Below are 17,640 nucleotides of genomic sequence, written 5' to 3'. Positions count from 1 at the left end.
TAATTGAAATTAATTTTATAGGTCAATCTGTAAGGCCTACTTCAACTTCCTCGAATATGATTTGTTTTGCATTTAAGGCAGCCAAGCACGCAAGACATAAAAAGAAAAGAAAAGAAAGAAAGAAAGAAAGAAAGAAAGAAAGAAAGAAAGAAAGAAAGAAAAAAAAAACCCAAACAGGACTAAAGCTACCTGTATCAACACATCCGTAAACAAAAGGAGAACCTGATAAATTTCCCCTCTTCCTGTGACACACTAATCCAGGGATTTGTCTATATTAGAAAAAGTCATGGGGCTTCAGGAAAGTTTTGCCTTGAGTGCTTGGCTAAGGTGTGCAGAGCATGTCTGTGAAGGAGGAAAAAAAGAGACACTTAGGATCAATTTCGAACATAAGCCCATTATCATTGGCAGGCTCTCGCTAAAATTCTAGATGCAACCAAAATGTCCCTGTAAACAAGGTTACTGACAACAGCCCCAGAAATGCTCAGCGACACTTTTCCCCAACCATCAGCTGTGCGCCTGGTTAGTTTTACCTTACTTTGCTGCCCTGCCATTCTCATGCTGATTCAAATTCAGAACTCAAAATGAAAGATGAAATATCTTCAAGATCACTTAATATTGAAATACCGTTGCAGTAATAAGTGGTGCTCAGTTGGAGATGGGAACATGGTACTCTCTGGTTACCTCTTGGTAACCTTTTAATTTCTGGAAAAATTGCACAGAATAAATTGAGTGGCACACGCATGGAGACCTAATCGATCGATCTGCTCCCTTCTGTTAAAGCACCACCCATCAGAGAGTATCTTTGCTCCCCTCTCGATTCCTGTGAAGAAGACCAGCAGGTCTCCCTCATACCAGCCACAGAGATTTAAATGCTACTTTGATTTATTAAAGAAAATAAATCATCTTTTATCGACCTTCCTCACCTGAGACCATGGACAGTCTCATGGGCTACCTGACATCATTCTCAACACACACACACACACACACACACACACACACACACACGTCTACATGATGGGAGTTTAAAGAGTTACGAGAACTTTTAATAAAAACAACAGTCATGCACCACAGGCAAATACCTGCCTCAAAGGTCATCTAGGCCTGTCTTATGATCTACTTGACTCTCTTCATATTTGAAGGAAATAAAGCCCCGTCAATGTCACCCCGATCTCCACCTTATTTCTGTCTGCTATTCCTCAGCTCGGATTTGAGAGCTGTTTAAATTTCCCTCTCTTTCCCACGATGATAGGACTGTTTCTTACATTGCCTACCTCATTCTGATCACATCAAATCTACCGGACAGGAGAAAACGAAACCAAACAAAAAATAAAAAAATAAAAAAACAAAAAACAAAAGACACCAAGAACCCTGACACCCCTCCCCAATCCCATTCCCTGCCTTCCCCTTGAGGACGTTTCTTCCTCCTCTGGTCTCTTGCCTGCTGCTTCTGAATTTGAGCATTTTCCAAACACACTCCCCTATTTGGTCTTTGGGCAGCGTGAGAAACAAAGGAGAGTTTCTCTTCAAAACTAGACCAAGTCATTCAGCTGCTCTGAACCACTTCAAAACATCCGCAGGTCTCTTGATCCTGACTTAAAGTATTAAGCACTAGTGTTCGGAAAGTAGTAGGAGGTCATATGTGGACCCAACAGCTTCTCTTAACTCACGTGTGGGCAATTTTTTTTTCTTCTTCTTCTTTTTCTTCCTTTTCTTTCTTTCTTTCTTTTTCTTCCTTTCTTTCTTTTTTTTTTTTTTAAAGAGAGAGGGAGACAGAAGGGAGAAGGTGCTATTTTCAACATTGCCCTCTGGTTTATGTTAGCAGCATCATTTGCTTTCTGCGTGTGTCTGTGTCTTGCTGCACGGCCACTGGTTCTGGTACTACAACACAAACACAGCAAACGTGCCTCCCCGAGCCCAAGCAGACCCATGTGGCAAGTCGCAACATCACCGAGGCAAGCACAATAAATAAACACATACATAATAATCATTCCAAGGCACTGAGGCAGGCGGGGGTTTCTCCAGGCCCTTTTGGACTCTTCCAGAATTGCTCATTAAGATTCTGAAAGGGGGAGGGGGTGCAGCTAGGAAAAGGTTGCCGGAAGGGAAGAGAAGGGGAGAAGGAGGTGGGGATTTGCCCTCTGTGTCTTTCTCCCCGGGAGAACCTCCTGTCACCCAGCAAGGAGTGGGGTGGGGTGGGGGGGGCAGCCCTATCCTGCAGCCGCTCCTGATAGACTTGAGGGGCGCAAGGGGGTAGGTGGTTTGAGATACTTCAATGACGGGTTCGGGTGACCTCCGTGCAACTTCGGAGACTCCGTCCCTCTGGAAGGTGAACCGCTTTCGGGAGCCGGGAGGGAAGGAGGCGCAGAGGACAGGAGGAGACAAGTAGGGCTACGGCAGCAGCAATCAGCAGAAGGATTTCCCAGCCCACGACAGCAGTCCTCAACTCCTGACACCGCCCTGTGCCCCCCGGCGACCCCCTCCCCAGGCCCCGTCGCCCCAGAGGCCCCAGGGCTCGCCCCAGCCCCTCCCAGCCGGGGGCCCTAACTCTGCCCTCACTCTTTGCCACTTTCCCCGAGCCCTGAAGTCTCCCCAGGGAGGGGGAGGGGAGAGGTGTTGAAAGAACAAATCTCACTGAAACCAGAATTTCTCTGTGTCTCCAGCACACACACACACGCTGACAGTTTTGCAGTCATGGTAAGGCAAGTCTACAAGAGGCGGAGGGCACTTAGGGCTGTGTCACTGAGGGAGGGGCTGCTTTCTTCTTCTTCTTCTTTTTTTTTTTTTCTTTTTTTTTTTTTTTGCTCTTTTTTTTTTTTTTTTTTTTTTTTTTTTTTTGCAAGAGACTCTAAACAAGTGAAAGGGGAGGGTGGAGGGGGTTGGGGAGGGAGGGGGGGTAGATCAGCCATAGAGATTTCCACCAGGACTGCAAATCAAGAATGCCCCAGATGCAAATGTCTGTCTCCAGATGTTGATGATAAGGGTTTGGACCGGTTACCTTGGCAGGGTCAGAACTGCAGCAGGTTAATCAGGTGAGTCGCCGGGGGTTTTAAAGAAGCCGAAGCCGGTTTCTTGGGCTAGGAAAGTCTACCAAACCCCCATGCAGGCACAGTGCACATCTTACACACGCCTCCTTTAGCTGGGCTCCCGCGACCTCAGCCGGCGAGGGGGTGCTGGGCGGCCGGCGGGCGGCAAGGGCACGGCCCCCCGCGCTGCCCCCGCGGGCGCGGGCCCGGCCTGGCCCCCGGGGTCCGCGTCCCGAGCGGCGCTGCACTCACCGAGCCGGGCGGCGAGGGCCAGAGGGGCGCCCGCGGCTAGCCGGAGCGCGGAGGCGCCTCCCTTCGCTCTTGGTAGCGTCGATCCGCACTCGCTGTGACCCGGGACGTCACGATGCCTGTCTGTTTTCTCAATGATAACTTGGCAGCAGAAGAGCGAGGCCGCCAGGTTCTCCTCGGGTGGCTACGTGGTATGTGCACGTTTCTGTTTGCATGCCTGTCTCTCTCCCTCTGTCTTTTTAAGAATAAATATCTGTGCTTTTTTTTTTTTTAAAAAAAAATGACATTTCCCGGCACTGTCATGATTTGATGGCATTATTGCGTTGGCATCATTGACGCCTCTGGGTGTGTGGGTGTGTGTGTGTGTGAGTGCGTGCATATATATATATATATATATATATATATATATATGGGGTTTTTTTCTTTTTCCCCTTTAAATCCTGCTGCCACTGCCGCCGCCGCCGCAGCAGCCGCTGCAAAGGGAAAGCAAGCATGCGTTCATCTTTTGTCTTTCATTTTACCTTCAGGGTGACATTCAGTGCCAACTGCTCCCTTTTGACCGGCGCCAATCCCCGCCCGGGCAAAATAAATTTAAAAAAAAAACGTGGGGGGGGAGGGGGGAGGAACGCACCCCCCCCCACACACACACACCCCTCCCACCCCCGCAGCTCCCGTGCTGGGGTCGCGATTCCTCCCCCCCACCTCCACCAGCCCCCGGGCCGCGGACCCCACACCTACCCCGACCCCCCGACACACACCCCCTGCTCCTCCCACCTCCCCCCACCCCCTTGCAAAATCATTTTCCCTTCTACCCACCGGGCCCTGGCAGAGAATCAGCACCCAGACAGCGAGGAGCATCCACCCCGGGCCAGACACTCATGTTCGCGGCTCGCACTTGCTGACTTGCATCTCAGATGCCTTCTCGGTGTGTAGGCCTCTCACAACTGGAGCTATTTTTGTCTCCCAGAGATGTTCTTTAAAGCCTTTTAAAAATGGGAAGGGGGGCAGGGAAGAAAGAGAGACAGAGGGAGGGAGGGAGAAATAAAAGCCCAAGCCCCCTATTTGAGGGGCTCTACAGACACATCAGGAAATTTGGGGGGTGAGGGGGGAACTCCTGGCATCCGACCCACCAGGGGAGTTTGAAAGGGCAGAAAGGATAACTGGCTCTTTATCCAAATTCTTCTACAGCAGCAGGAAAACTTTTTTTTCTGAACACAAAGATATTATTGCCGGCTATCCACTGTTATTTGTCATTTTTATCATTACGTGCTCTAGAATCAGGAGGAAAGGTCTCAACAATAACTCTTAATATTTATTTCTGCAAGCACGGGGATGTAGTTTAGGTGGTGGGGCCACGTGACAGGTAAAGCGGGGATCACATCTTAGAACAGTTTCTGTTATTTGTACATCGGTGTGTTTGATGTAGCTTCTATTAATCATAATATTGTGCATATTAATCACCATATGCGCATTACTGGAAAATAAATATCTAGTGCCTGGTTTGGCAGATATTTTGCCCTTCTTTATCGCAAATTCCCCATCTGGAGCAGAAGAATGGGCTTAGGGATTTTTTTTTTTCCCCCTACACGCTTCTTTCTTTTTGACCTTGGTCACCATCATGGATTGGTAAAGTCATTTGCCCAGAGATTCCAAATCCCTAAAAGATGACAGCATGAGCCAAGGTTGCAAAAAATAAAAGTGTGGAGGAGAGCGTCACATCTGAAAAGCAAAGCTGATTGGGAGAAAAAACTTTTGATCTCATCCAAGATCATCTGCAGCTGCTGTAGGTGTAAGACTAGTTTACCTGTTTTGAGAGGCTGGCTAAATTTAATGCAAATAGCAAGTAACTTGTTAGGTCTTTTCCCTTTAGAGTCCTACATCAAGAATCACTAGCAAGTTCCATAGGGAGGATATTGTAATTATGCAAAGACCAGAGGATCAGAATTGAAGAGCCTCACTGAAGTAGCCCGAAGAGTGTCTGAGCACTCTTGACTATTAGATCCCAAAACTTGAACACTGCCTCCTCCTCACCCCTAACAACTGGACACAGCTCTCTGGCTCTGCTTATCAGTCTCCTTAGAACGCCAGAAAGATGAACTGGTGCAGTCTTGTCCAGGGCTTAGAGGTCATCAGTGTCAAAGATGATGCGAAAGAAGGCAAGGGCCTACTCAGAACTCAGTAGGTATCATCTACTTTTTAGTAACTATCCAAGAGAGGCTTATTAATATTCAATCTATCACCCTGGTTCTCCAGCTTTATTACTTAGTAGCCTTAGATTGGACCTTTAAAGAGACACTGCAAAAAAATAAAATTATTTTATTATTTTATTTTAAATAAAAATGAAAATTTGGCTAAATTCTTGAAATCCACTTTTTTTTTTTTTCCCGGACAAATGCCTTCCATGCTGTTTGCCAGCAATCCACATGCCTCTGCAGGCAGCCAAGCGGGTGAGATATCTGAGCAACCAGCAGAGTAGAGGCAGAGTCCTCCAGTCCTCTGAAGTTTGACTAGATTCTTCCTAAACCCGGATTCTCTAAATCCACCTCTGGCCAAGAGCTGCTCTCTGTTGTTTATTCAAGTCCAAACTCTTCAGACTACATTCAAGTCTTTATTTTCTGGCCTTCACCCTAAATATAATAGTTAATATTGTAGCACGTTCAGTTTAACTTTCCAACCAAACCAAAGGGGAAAAAAATTGCTTGCTAAGTTGGATGGAATGCATAGAAGGCGCTGTCTTAAACTTTGCTTGTGTTTAGAACTTGTAAATCTCATTAAAGCTTCCCAACAAGAACACGAGAGGATTATTGGTATTCCCATTCTACCCAAGGAAAGGGAGGCACACACAGAGAAGTTAAGTAATTTGCCCAGAGTAACACAGCTGGGATTCAAATGCCTTGTGACCTCACCATCAAGCTCTCTGCTTACCCTACGTACCGATTCCACTTCATGTCTTCCTCCTCCTGTCTTGCAGCCAGGCTGCTCACCCACCACCCACTTCACCTTGTGTTAACTCCAAGGTCACCGCCCAAGCATTTGATGCCCCCTTCCGCCTCTTTGCTATTCAAGTTCTAGCTATTGGCCAAGGCCAAGTTCAAGTCCTACTTTGCCCACAAAGCCATTATTTACTATTATTGGGTGTATCGATCATTCTCTCTCTCTCTGTTCTACACTGTTCACTTCTACGTGTGACATCACTGTTCTCTGTTTCTGGGGTTTATTTTTCATCTCTTCTTCCTCTCTCAATTCCTTTCTGACAGCATTACACTTTTTTTTTCCCCCTGCCTCTTCCGGTTTGCCTAAAGACAACACTGGCTGTCCTTAAATCGCTTCTGATGTACTGAGGGACACAGAACTGCCCTTTGGAGAGCTAGGATGCCACTTTTCCATCTGACAGAAACTGCAAGTGCTATGAAGCAAAAGTTTTATCCTTTTAACTGAAAAACTTGCGAGCTTGTTTGTCCGTATTTCAGATAGTCCCTCAAAACAATCAAGTAAGATCAGAGGTAGAATTATTTAATCGGAGAAGCAGCTGATGATGGGTTAGAATGTCATACGTGTGGGGGCTGGTGAAGAAAACTCAATCATTGTGGCTTTTTAGCTGTTATGAGCCTTCCTCTGTTGTATTTTGAATTTTCCGAGTGTCACATTAATGTTTCTGTTTAGAAAGATAGGAAAATAAGTGAGGACCAGTAATTGCAACACCTGTGATCTCATCTTGCTTCTGCTACTGATTAGCCGTGTGTAACCTCTGGCAAATTATTCCATAATCCTGGGCCTCAGTTTCCCTCTCGCACAAGAAGAAATTTAACTCCAGGGTCCATCCGACTCTAAGCTTCTACAAGTCTGAAACAGGATGTGGGAGACAAAGAAAAAGAGGGCGGAAGGTGCTTCGGTGGCTCAGTGGTTGAGCATCTGCCTTTGGCTCAGGTCGTGATCCCAGGGTCCTGAGATCGAGTCCCGCATCAGACTCCCACAGGCAGCCTGCTTCTCCCTCTGCCTATGTCTCTGCCTCTCTATCTGTGTCTCTCATGAATGGATAAATAAAATCTTTTTAAAAAAGAAAAGAAAAGAGGGCTCAGCCTAGGAAGACTGTTTTTTGGGGGGAGATACAAAGAATATGCTAAGGAGCTCAGGTAAAGCTAACAAAGGTCATATTTCTAATTTCTGGGTATACTTAAGGGTAGCTCGAAAAAATCCATATACAAAAATGTGTTCAAACTTATCTAAGATGGTCTCTTTTATATGAGATAAAATAATTAATTGAGTGTACCAATAGCCCACCATAGCAGCTAAAATATTACTGGCTATCATTCACGCTTGCCTATAACTTTGTTTCTAAAACAATCAGATGGTTAAACAGACCTCATTCGATAGGAACCGATCCGACCATTTTTGCCCAGATGCCTTAGACTCATACTTAGCTTGAATTAAATCACAAAGTTAATTGAAGAGCACGGGTTTATGGTGAAGAGATTCAGGATCTAGAACCAGAAAAGAGCCTCCTCCATATTTCCTCTTTGCAGCTAACTTTGAGAAAGCCCCTTTCGGTGTTGCTTTCCTGATTTGCCCTTACTGAAGTCTCATCACTCATGGGCCATCTCACCGGTTTTTGTGAGGATAAAATGACATGGCAGAAGCGACAGCACTCTTCCAACACAACAAAACATTATCACGGCAGATGGACCACATTTCAGACCAGAGTTGATTTTCTAAAACACTGTACAACGTTAATAGAACATAAGGTCCCCTGGCTGAGAATCGAAGTTGATTTCTACTTGCTGGTTAGAGGACTTCACAAAGTCCATTAGCTAGCTGAGGATGATTGGGGAGAAATCCCCTTGTCCCAGTCCATACTCAAAACCTGGTACAAACTGTGGGAAAATATTACAGCTAATCACATCAACTAGGACCAAGGTAATTAGAACACCTCCTTAAAATAGAAATTTAGGGGCCCCTGAGCGGCTTGGTCAGGGAAGCATCTGACTCTTGGTTTCAGCTCAGATCATGATCTCAGGGTCATGAGATTGAGCCCTGCATAAGGCTCCATGTTCTGCATACAGTCTGGACTCTCTCCCTTTCCCTGTGCCCCCCACCCCCACTCGATTGCTCTCTCTCTCTCTCTCTCTGAAATAAATAAATAAAATTTAAAGTAAGTAAATAATAAAACAGAAATTTATACCATGCCTCTGACATGAAAAAATGAAAACAATTTACAGGGGTCCTCAAGCCAGATTGTATGATAGCTCTAAGGATCCATGGACGGATTTTTAAAAGTCTTAAAATTGTAGGCAAAATGTGAGTGCATATGCATGTGTGTCTGCACGGTTCTTAAGAGAAGACCCGTAACTTTCATCACATTCTCAGAAGGGTTCATGACTCCAGAAAGGCTAAGAACCACTGGTGTAAGAATAGTTTATTTTAAAACTGAACTTAAAGAGAATAATACATTCCTTTAAGCCGAATGTCATGCTGACTGCAACATGGACAGTGTATAATAATCACCAGCGTTCAGAATGATGGCCTTGAGACACGGTAAAAGCTTCAATCATCAAAGAAATTTATTGTCAAGGTATTTTACTTAACTGACACGGGACAATGTACTAGCCTTTTAGAGAGTTCTGAATATCGAAATAAAATAAGAGGAGGTTTCTGGTTTTGTTTAAGCTGGCTGCACAATTCTCCATGTACTAAGGTGAGTTAAGTGGAGGAAAATACTCAATGTTTCTGGGGATACAGTTAAGGTCCACTTAGCTGTGAGGAGGCAAAGAACAAAGGTCTGGAACAGCAGAAGTGTGGCAGTGAGGTGGGGAGGAGGGATGGAGGGATATTTGGCAGACACCTGGGATCAACAGGCTGAAGTATTGCACGTAGACGACTAAATTAATAGTAGATATTAAGGAGTTACAGATTAAGCCTATGCTAAGAAAAGAAAAAAATTGGGTTTGGGATATGTCAGGTTTAAAGGCCTATGAAATAGCCAGATTCCACTGGCCTTGGGAAAGATTTAAAAGAAATCTGTGGTTGGAGAAATGTATTTGGGGATTATTAGTGAATTGGCAGTGGCATAAGCTGGTGATAGAGATGGGGGGGGCGGGGAGGGAGGATGATGAATGCAAATGACTTAGGGGTGTCTGAAATAAAATTGCATGTATTTGAATAAAGTCTAATTTGTAAAATATGAAACTATATAACACCCAAGGCAAAATAGTGTTGGTGATTTTAAATATTTATAGACACCTGTATTTGTACCATACATTTCTGAATAGAACTATCCATCTCAGATTTTATTTTACACCCAGGGCTTTCTAGAGTTCTCCATTTCAAGGCTGTATTTTCCATTTGAGATAGTACATTCACTGCCTGGGTTCAGAAGGGAGAAAGACTTTTCTTTGGCAACCAGGTTCGACTGGAAAAAATAATCAAGATGTCACCTGATGCCACATGTTACCGACTGTGTTCTCAGCTATGTGGCCCTGCCAGTTGCTGAACCAGCAGAGGAAACTCGGTGTCATGGAAAGAACACTCGACTTGGGAATCAGAACACTTGAGGGGGGAGTCTAATTTCTACCTCCAACTGTTTTTGCGACCCTGGGAAAGTCATTCAACTGCTCCTCCCCTGGATTTCCTCTATGACAACTGCTCTACCCACCTCAGGGAATAAGCCCCCAGCATTGGGGGAGGGGGGTGGATCCGCAAAGGGGTGGAATGAGGGAACCCAACGACATGCTTCAAATCTTCTCCTTGGTAAACCAACCCAGGATGCTGTCTCTCACTCTCTTCCCTGTGATGGCCCAGTGTGACCCATCACCCCTTCTCCGCGCCACCATCAACACACTTCTATGACTATGTTCACCGTCTTTTATCATGATTATTGTTCATATGTCTGCCTTTGCTGCTGCTCAATGGAAAATGCCTTTAGTGTAATAAACGTTTCAGTTACCTTTTCACTCCTGGGGCCTAGCACACAGTAGGTGCTCCATGGATGTTAAGTGAATAAATTATTATCAGGGGAAAACATCTGCCTACATCTGTTTCTACACCATGAAAATTCTTTAGATAATCTGGGAAGTGGGAAAAGCAGCTCCAGCCTTACCGATAGGCCATAAGCCATACTATACCAGTGCTTTGCTCAGAAGGGGCCTCTCTCTGCACTATATATGCTGCTTATTATGCAACCTTATATATACTGTTATCATAAGGGAGTAAAGTAGGTCATTTCCTGGTCAGACTTAAATGTAAAATGCAAACCTGCTCCTCCCTCCAAGAAAAATATTAACACTGACTTTGTTTGGCACTGATACATAAACACTGGATACCAGCTTCTGCCAGAGAGCAAAGGAAGGGAAGATGAAGAGGGTTGGAGACAGTACTGGGACCATGAAGGAAGGCTGAATGGCTGTCCCCGAGTGACGGAAAGGACCCAGAACACAAAACCAAAAGTCCTGTTTCAACTTCCTTAGGAAGGATCTTAAGCGCTATGTGATCAGTTATGGCATCTTGAAAATGGAATCATGTTTAAGTAGCAGAGGTACTGAGGGGATTGAATGAGATGATGTATAAAAGAGCCAAATGCTCTGTCCAGACAGGTGCCTGATAAAAGCAAATTCTCCTCCCTCCTTTTCTTCCTTCTTGCCTGTTTACATTCCCAGAAGAAAAAGGAATCAAATTCATCATTGATTTACAACCATAATCAACTCATAAGCTTTACTCCTGACCTGGCTACTAAAAAAAGAGGATCACAGGGTTAGCTTATACCATTGTTCTCCAAACTTTGGAGCATGCTAGAATCACTTGGGAAGCTTTAAATAATCTTGATCCTCAATATGTGCCCCGCAGAAACTAAATCAGAATGTCTGAGGGTTGGAGCCAGGCAATGGTACTTGTTTTTAAGCTCCAAGTGATTCCAGTGTGCACCAAAGTTTGAGAACCAGTGGCTGATGTAGAGAAACAGGCCTCTGGCCAGTGAATTAGTCTAATTGGAGCCTGATGCTAATGAGGCACAAGTTTGGGATTCTGGTCCAGATGATCTGCTCGTCACTCTTTCACAGCCCCAGAACCCTCCTTTGGCAAAAGTCTTTATTTTTTTTTAAAGATTTTATTTATTTATTCATGAGAGACACACACACAGAGAGAGAGAGAGGCAGAGACACAGGCAGAGGGAGAAGCAGGCTCCATGCAGGAAGCCTTATGTGGGGCTCAATCCCAGGACTCCAGGATCACACCCTGGGCCAAAGGCAGGCGCTAAACCACTGAGCCACCCAGGAATTCCCCCGGCAAAAGTCTTTATAAATGAATCCTAAACAAGGTAATAACAGTAGATGGACTCATCCCAAGTACCAAAAAAAGCAAAGAGAAAAGCACATAAGGCATCTGTATTTGTAGTACACTTTAGAAAGTGCTTTAACCCCTCACTTTATTTAATCTTCACCACAACCTTGCACAGTTGGTTATTATGATGAGGCCCAATTTGTAGATGATAAAACCAAAAATAAGAAAGGGACAATGTGGCTCGGGGACAAAGTGGCAGATTCAGGTCTCACACTTGTGTCTAGGGTTCCAGAATGTGTGCAGTTTTCCTGGACCATGCAGCTTCAGAAGCCTGATCACCGGTTGGCAGGGTCACATCCACCTTTGAAGGATGGCTCAGAGCTATGTCCTAGCAGCCCTGCCATGTTAGGGAAGGAGGGAGGAAAATATTTTAAATACATATAAATTCAATAGGTCCCTTTCCAGCAGGCTTTTCAAATAATTTCATATGCTAACAAGCATTGTAAATATCTAGAAATTATTATTTCCCAACTTATTGAACAGTGAAACCCTTTTTAAACTGAGCATTTCTTAGGACTAATGTCCCTTGGAATGCCATTAAATATAACAGCTGCTTTCCTCACCTCCCCAAGATTTGAGTGTCACCTTCACAGAGAGGACTTCCCCACCTCGAGCATCTTAATTAAAACAGAAGGGGCACCTGGGTGGCTCAGTCAGTTGAGCATCCTACTCTTGATTTCAGCTGAGGTCATGAGTCGGGGTCCTGGGATCAAGCCCCGAGTGGGGCTCCGTGCTCAATGGGGACAGCCTCCTTGTCCCTCTCCTCCTGCTCCTCCCCAGTGCTCAAGCATGTTTACTCTCTCAAATAAATAAATAAAATATTTACAAATAAATAAATCAGAAACACCACCTTCTTCTCCCCAGCCCAGTCCTCCCTACCTGCCTTCCTGCTTTGTCTTCCCCATAATCCTTAACACCTTCTAATATAGTGCCCAGTTCTATCTATTTTGCCCACTACCTGCCTCAGTCTCTCCGCCCGTATGCTCTATGAGGGCAGGGCTTAGTCTGGCTATGTTTTTTCCCACAGGGATACCCCCAGCAGCTAGAAGCATTAGCTGGCCCAGGGGAAGCATTCAACAAACAAATATGTGTTAAAGGAATGAAGGAAGGGCCCCAGAGAAATGGTCCATGGAAAAAATCCAAATGAAGGTATCTTCTCCATAGTTAGGGTCCCTTTAAGGATATCTTTTTCTAATTGTAGTTATCCCTGGAATACAACCTAATGAAGTGGATATGATCCCTACCTTATAGAAAAATAAAATTAGAATTAAAGCAATTAGACCCATAAGCAGAGCAAAAAATTGGTTAAGTACAAAGATTGTTAAACTGGAATTGATTCTTTTTAATTTTCTATGTAATTATTGTGAGATAAAGTATACACAGTAGATGTTCCCCACAGCATCTGTGAAACCCAATATAAACGTGGATACATGTTTTATTGTATTTATTCCAAATGTGGATACATGAAGTAATTGCACCAAGGCCTAATGTACCAGGCCAGGAAGCTATTTTCCATCTACCAAAACTGACCAAGCTGAGATTTAAAAATTCAGCAAGCCCTGGATATAACAATGTTAATCATTGCCTGAATTCAGATTCTCCATAGGTCAAATCATATTCTGAGAAAGGTTCTATAGAATTCTGATGGAAATCAGCTTCTAAGCTCAGGTGTTAGTTGGGTCCCCCCACCCCCAGCACTTCACAAGGGCTCCACTATATAATAACAACACTTGGCATCAATGTAGAGCTGTTCTCTGTAAAGGTCAAAGTGCTGTGAACAATTCAAATATAAGCAGGGATGATGATGGTCCGTGGAGCTCAGAAAATGACCCAATTGACTGATTCCTCTCCAAACACAAGAGTTAACAATGAAGTGGAGAATACATAGTAATAATGTCGGATGAATGCTCTGCTCCTCTATGTTTTCCTTTTTATCCAGAGAAACCACATTTATGAAGTGAGGCTCTTTCAGTAATGAAAGTGGTATTTATTAAACACATCAGAAACTACAAATCCAAATGAGCATTTCCCTACAAAATAGTCACTTGGGGAGGCTATGTAATTACCTCAGCGATCCTGTGATTGCACCAAACATTTTGAGAATTCTTTTAAAATCACCTTCATAGCTGGTTTAAAACTCTCAAGAAAACCAAAATCATTCTTTTATGGCTGTTCTTTGTGTAACGAAAATATCACATGTCAATCCCAGTAATCTTGGTGGGTCAGAGTAGTGGGTAACAAACCGGTTGCCCATCATGATCTCCCAGGCATTTATTAAAGACCCAGTGAGCCAGGCTGACCCTGATTCGCTCTGGGGTAGGGCAGGGCGGGGAATTGGGATTCTGTTTATGAGTAACCACCCCAGGTGATTCTGAAGCATCCAATTTTCTTTGTGAACTGTGGGTGTCAGTGCCTTGCTGCTAGGACATGGTCTGGCAGCTAAACCCTGGCCTGAGCCAATTAACCTTCCTCTACTTTGTGGCCTCAAAGCCAGAACCTCTAACACCCGATTACGTATTCTCTCAACAACTACTGAGCCCTGACTATCTGTTTTGCAAAGAGGCACCTGTTGGCAAGTGAGAAAACCCCAAGTGAAAGAGTGTCAAAAGCATCACTATTGGACACGTTCTCTTTCTCACCATGCTTTTTTGACCAACCTCATGGTGTCAACTTTTGCTGTGGAGACAGTCCAAAAAGAATGAAGAATGTAGAGGACATAATAAAATTGCCTGGAGTCAAACTCTTGCTTGACCACTTAATCAGGTGACTTGGGACAAGTTACTTATCTTCTCTGTGCGTCAGTGTTCCCCATCTGAGATGTAGCTGATCATAGTACCTATGTCCTAGGGATCCTGAGAGGATTAAGTGAGGTAATATATATTAAATGTTTAGTACAGAGCTTTCATTTCCAAATAATATTAACTATTATTATTCTTGGTACTTATATGCTAATAATTTTTAAATCACAAACTCTAGATCTGAAACCCCAACCTCCTTGCTTACCCTTAATATACAGATACCCATCACAGTTTCAAACTTAGCATATAAAAGCTTGAATTAAATACTGGCTCAACTTTTCAAATTTATTCTAGCTTATTTGCTCTAACCTTGAGTCAAGTTATCATTATCTGTAGAGTCATTAGGTCTCCAAGCCAATTTATCATAGATTTTTTCCTACTACTTTACCTCCCATGCCAACAGATAAATATATACCCATCTGCCCATTCATTTAGTTATAAAGTCATGTTGATTTTACCTCAACAATTTTTCTTTCCACTTGTGTGTGTGCAATTTTTAAGTATTTATTTATTTATTTATTTATTTATTTATTTATTTATTTATTTATGAGAGAGATAATGTATGAGCAGAGGGAGGAACAGAGGAAGAGGCACAAGTAGACACCTCACTGAGCAGGGAACTCCACACAGGGCTCAATCTCCCAACCCTGAGGTCATGATCTGAGCCAAAATCAAGAGTCAGTCACTCAACCAACTGAGCCATCCAGGCACCCAGTGTGTGTGTGTGTATGTGTGTGTGTGTGTGTGTGTGTGTCTGTGTGTGTGTTTTAAATCAATGCTTATTAAGACATTACTACATGCCAGGTCTAAACCCTATACAAACATTAATTCATATAAGTTTTACAACAGCCTTGTGAATTAGTCCTATTATTTCCATTTTGAAGATGTGAAACCCAAGGCACAAAGAGGTTAAGAAACTGGCTGAGGTTCAACCAACTGTGAGAATGGGGAGGCAGTGTTGGGAGCATAGCACAGAGCTGTGCTCTTAACCACTATATAGGATGGCTGCTAGTATAAAATATGTGTTGACTTCTCAGCACAATATACCCTCACAACAATCCTATGACATAGATAGTGTTAAAACTCCTCTTTTGTAGATAAGTAAATGGGCCCATAGAGTATGACTTTCCATTTCTCTAGTTCAGGTTTCCATTATGTGTTGCCTGAGCTAATGAAATGACCTCTTGTCTCTTCTCTGCACTTTCCAGTTGAAATGATACTAGGAAAAGTGGATATATACATGTAAAAGAATAAAACTAGACCCCTGTCCTACATCATTCACAGAAATAAATGCAACATGAACTAAAAACTTAAGAGAGAGACAGGAAAAGTCCCCTTGACACTGTCTTGGCAACAATTGTATGGATATGACACCCCAAGCACGGTAACAAAAGGAAAGATAAACGAGTAGAACTATATCAAACTGAAAAAAGCATCTGCAGAACAAAAGAGTCAACAAAGTAAAAAAGCAACCTATGAAATGGGAAAAAATATCTGCAAACCACATTTCAGATAAGGGGTTAATATGCAAAATATATGAGAAACTCATACAACAGGAAAAGACAATCCAATTTGAAAATGGGCAAAGGATATAAACAGTTTTTCCAAGATACTCAAATGACCAACAGATACAGGAAAAAAACACTCAAAATAACTAATCATCACAGAAATGCAAACCAAACCACAATGAGCTATCACCTCACACTTGTTAGAATGGCTATCATCAAAAAGACAAGCGATAACAAGTCCTGGCAAGGAAGTAGAGAAAAAGGAACCCCTCTGCACTGTTGGTGGGAATGTAAAGTGGTATAGCCAGTATGGAAAACACTCTTGGGGGAGGGAGAGAGAGGGAGAGGGAGAGAGAGAGAGTATGAAGGAGGTGAAATGGAAATCACCATCTTGAAGAGATATCTGGGCCATATTCAGCATAGCTTTATTTACCATAATCAAGTCATGGAAACAATCTAAGTGTCCATCAGTGGATGAATGGATAAAGAAAATGTGATTGATTATACATACACACACATATACACATATATATATACATACACATGTTCAGCCATAAAAAAAGAAGGAAATCTTACCTTTTGTAACAACATGGATGAACCTTGAAGGCATTATGCTAAGTGAAATACAGAAAAAGACAAATACCGTATGATCTCATTTATATGTGGAGAATATAAAAACACGGAACTCATAGAAACAAACACCAGATTGGTGATTCCCAGAGCTGGGGAAATGGGTGAAGATGGTCAAAGAGTATAAACTTCCAGTTGTAAGATGAATAAGTTGTGCAGATGTAATGTACAACATGGAAACTATAATTAATAATACAGTATTATATATGTGAAAGTTATTAAAACAGTAGACCTTAAAAACTCTCACCATCAAAAAAATTCTAACCACATGAGGTGATATATGTATTAACTAAAATTATTGTGGTAATGATTTCAGAATATATACACACATCAAATCATAATGTGTATCTTAAACTCATATGATGATATATGTATATGTAAATATACATATACAATACAATACATTTTTTATCTCAATAAAACTTAAAAATATAATATAAAAAAGAAGAAAGGGTTTTCTTAGCTGAGGAGAAAACTGGCTGTGAGTAGGAGATTCCAAATAATACTGTTCATCCTGGCTCCCACCATTCCATGTTGAATGGGTTCAAGGACTCAACCTTGAAGGCATGGGTTGGAGATCCGTCCCAAAGGCTGATTTGTGCATAAGCACACAGTTTTTGCAAGTTTATTATACATGTATTTAGGCTTGCTTGGAGGAAGTGGGGAGCTGATAGAGGGCACAGGGCTAAAGCATCTTCCTTCTGTCACCCTCCTTTCATGGGCACTGCAAGAACGTGAAGCCAAGAGGAAATGGAGAGCCCTTCAGCCAGTTTCTGGGGTCTGGATGTCATGCTGCAATGGGGATCAGTGACAGGTTTCTGAAAGGGAAATGACATGATGGTATTTAGGTCAAAGGATGGATTCCGCAGGTGACTACTGCCACTCCCTGACTCACAATCCTAAAGTGGCACGTCCTCATGCCCAAAGAAGGAAGTGTAATCTCTTTGGCATCCCCGGAAGAAACACCAAGCGTGAAGGTCTTGAGGTGCCTGCCTATTTGCTCTGTTCAAGAAATAGCAAGCAGACCCAAGTGGCCAAAGCAGAAGCAGAGGTAAGACAGGGTGGAGCACTGGAAAATGACAGGGCATGGGAGCAGAGAGATGG

At 43.2% G+C, this 17,640-nt stretch overlaps 1 protein-coding gene across 2 annotated transcripts in view; it reads right to left on the bottom strand.

The window, feature by feature from the left end:
* Positions 1-17,640, bottom strand: part of ESRRG (estrogen related receptor gamma) — a 617,883-nt gene that overhangs the window by 568,782 nt on the left and 31,461 nt on the right. The window contains exon 1 of one of the 2 annotated variants that reach the window (XM_055334264.1): positions 3,122-3,582. The exons of the other annotated variant lie outside the window; for it this stretch is intronic. The gene's annotated coding sequence lies outside the window, so the exon portion shown is untranslated. Of the gene's footprint in view, positions 1-3,121; positions 3,583-17,640 lie in introns of those variants that run through there. 2 annotated transcript variants of the gene reach the window in all.

The sequence above is a fragment of the Nyctereutes procyonoides genome, unplaced genomic scaffold, assembly GCF_905146905.1.
Source record: "Nyctereutes procyonoides isolate TBG_1078 unplaced genomic scaffold, NYPRO_anot_genome, whole genome shotgun sequence".
NCBI lineage: Eukaryota > Metazoa > Chordata > Mammalia > Carnivora > Canidae > Nyctereutes > Nyctereutes procyonoides.
The sequence above is the reverse complement of the archived record's forward strand: the minus strand, read 5'-3'. Positions and strand labels throughout refer to the sequence as shown.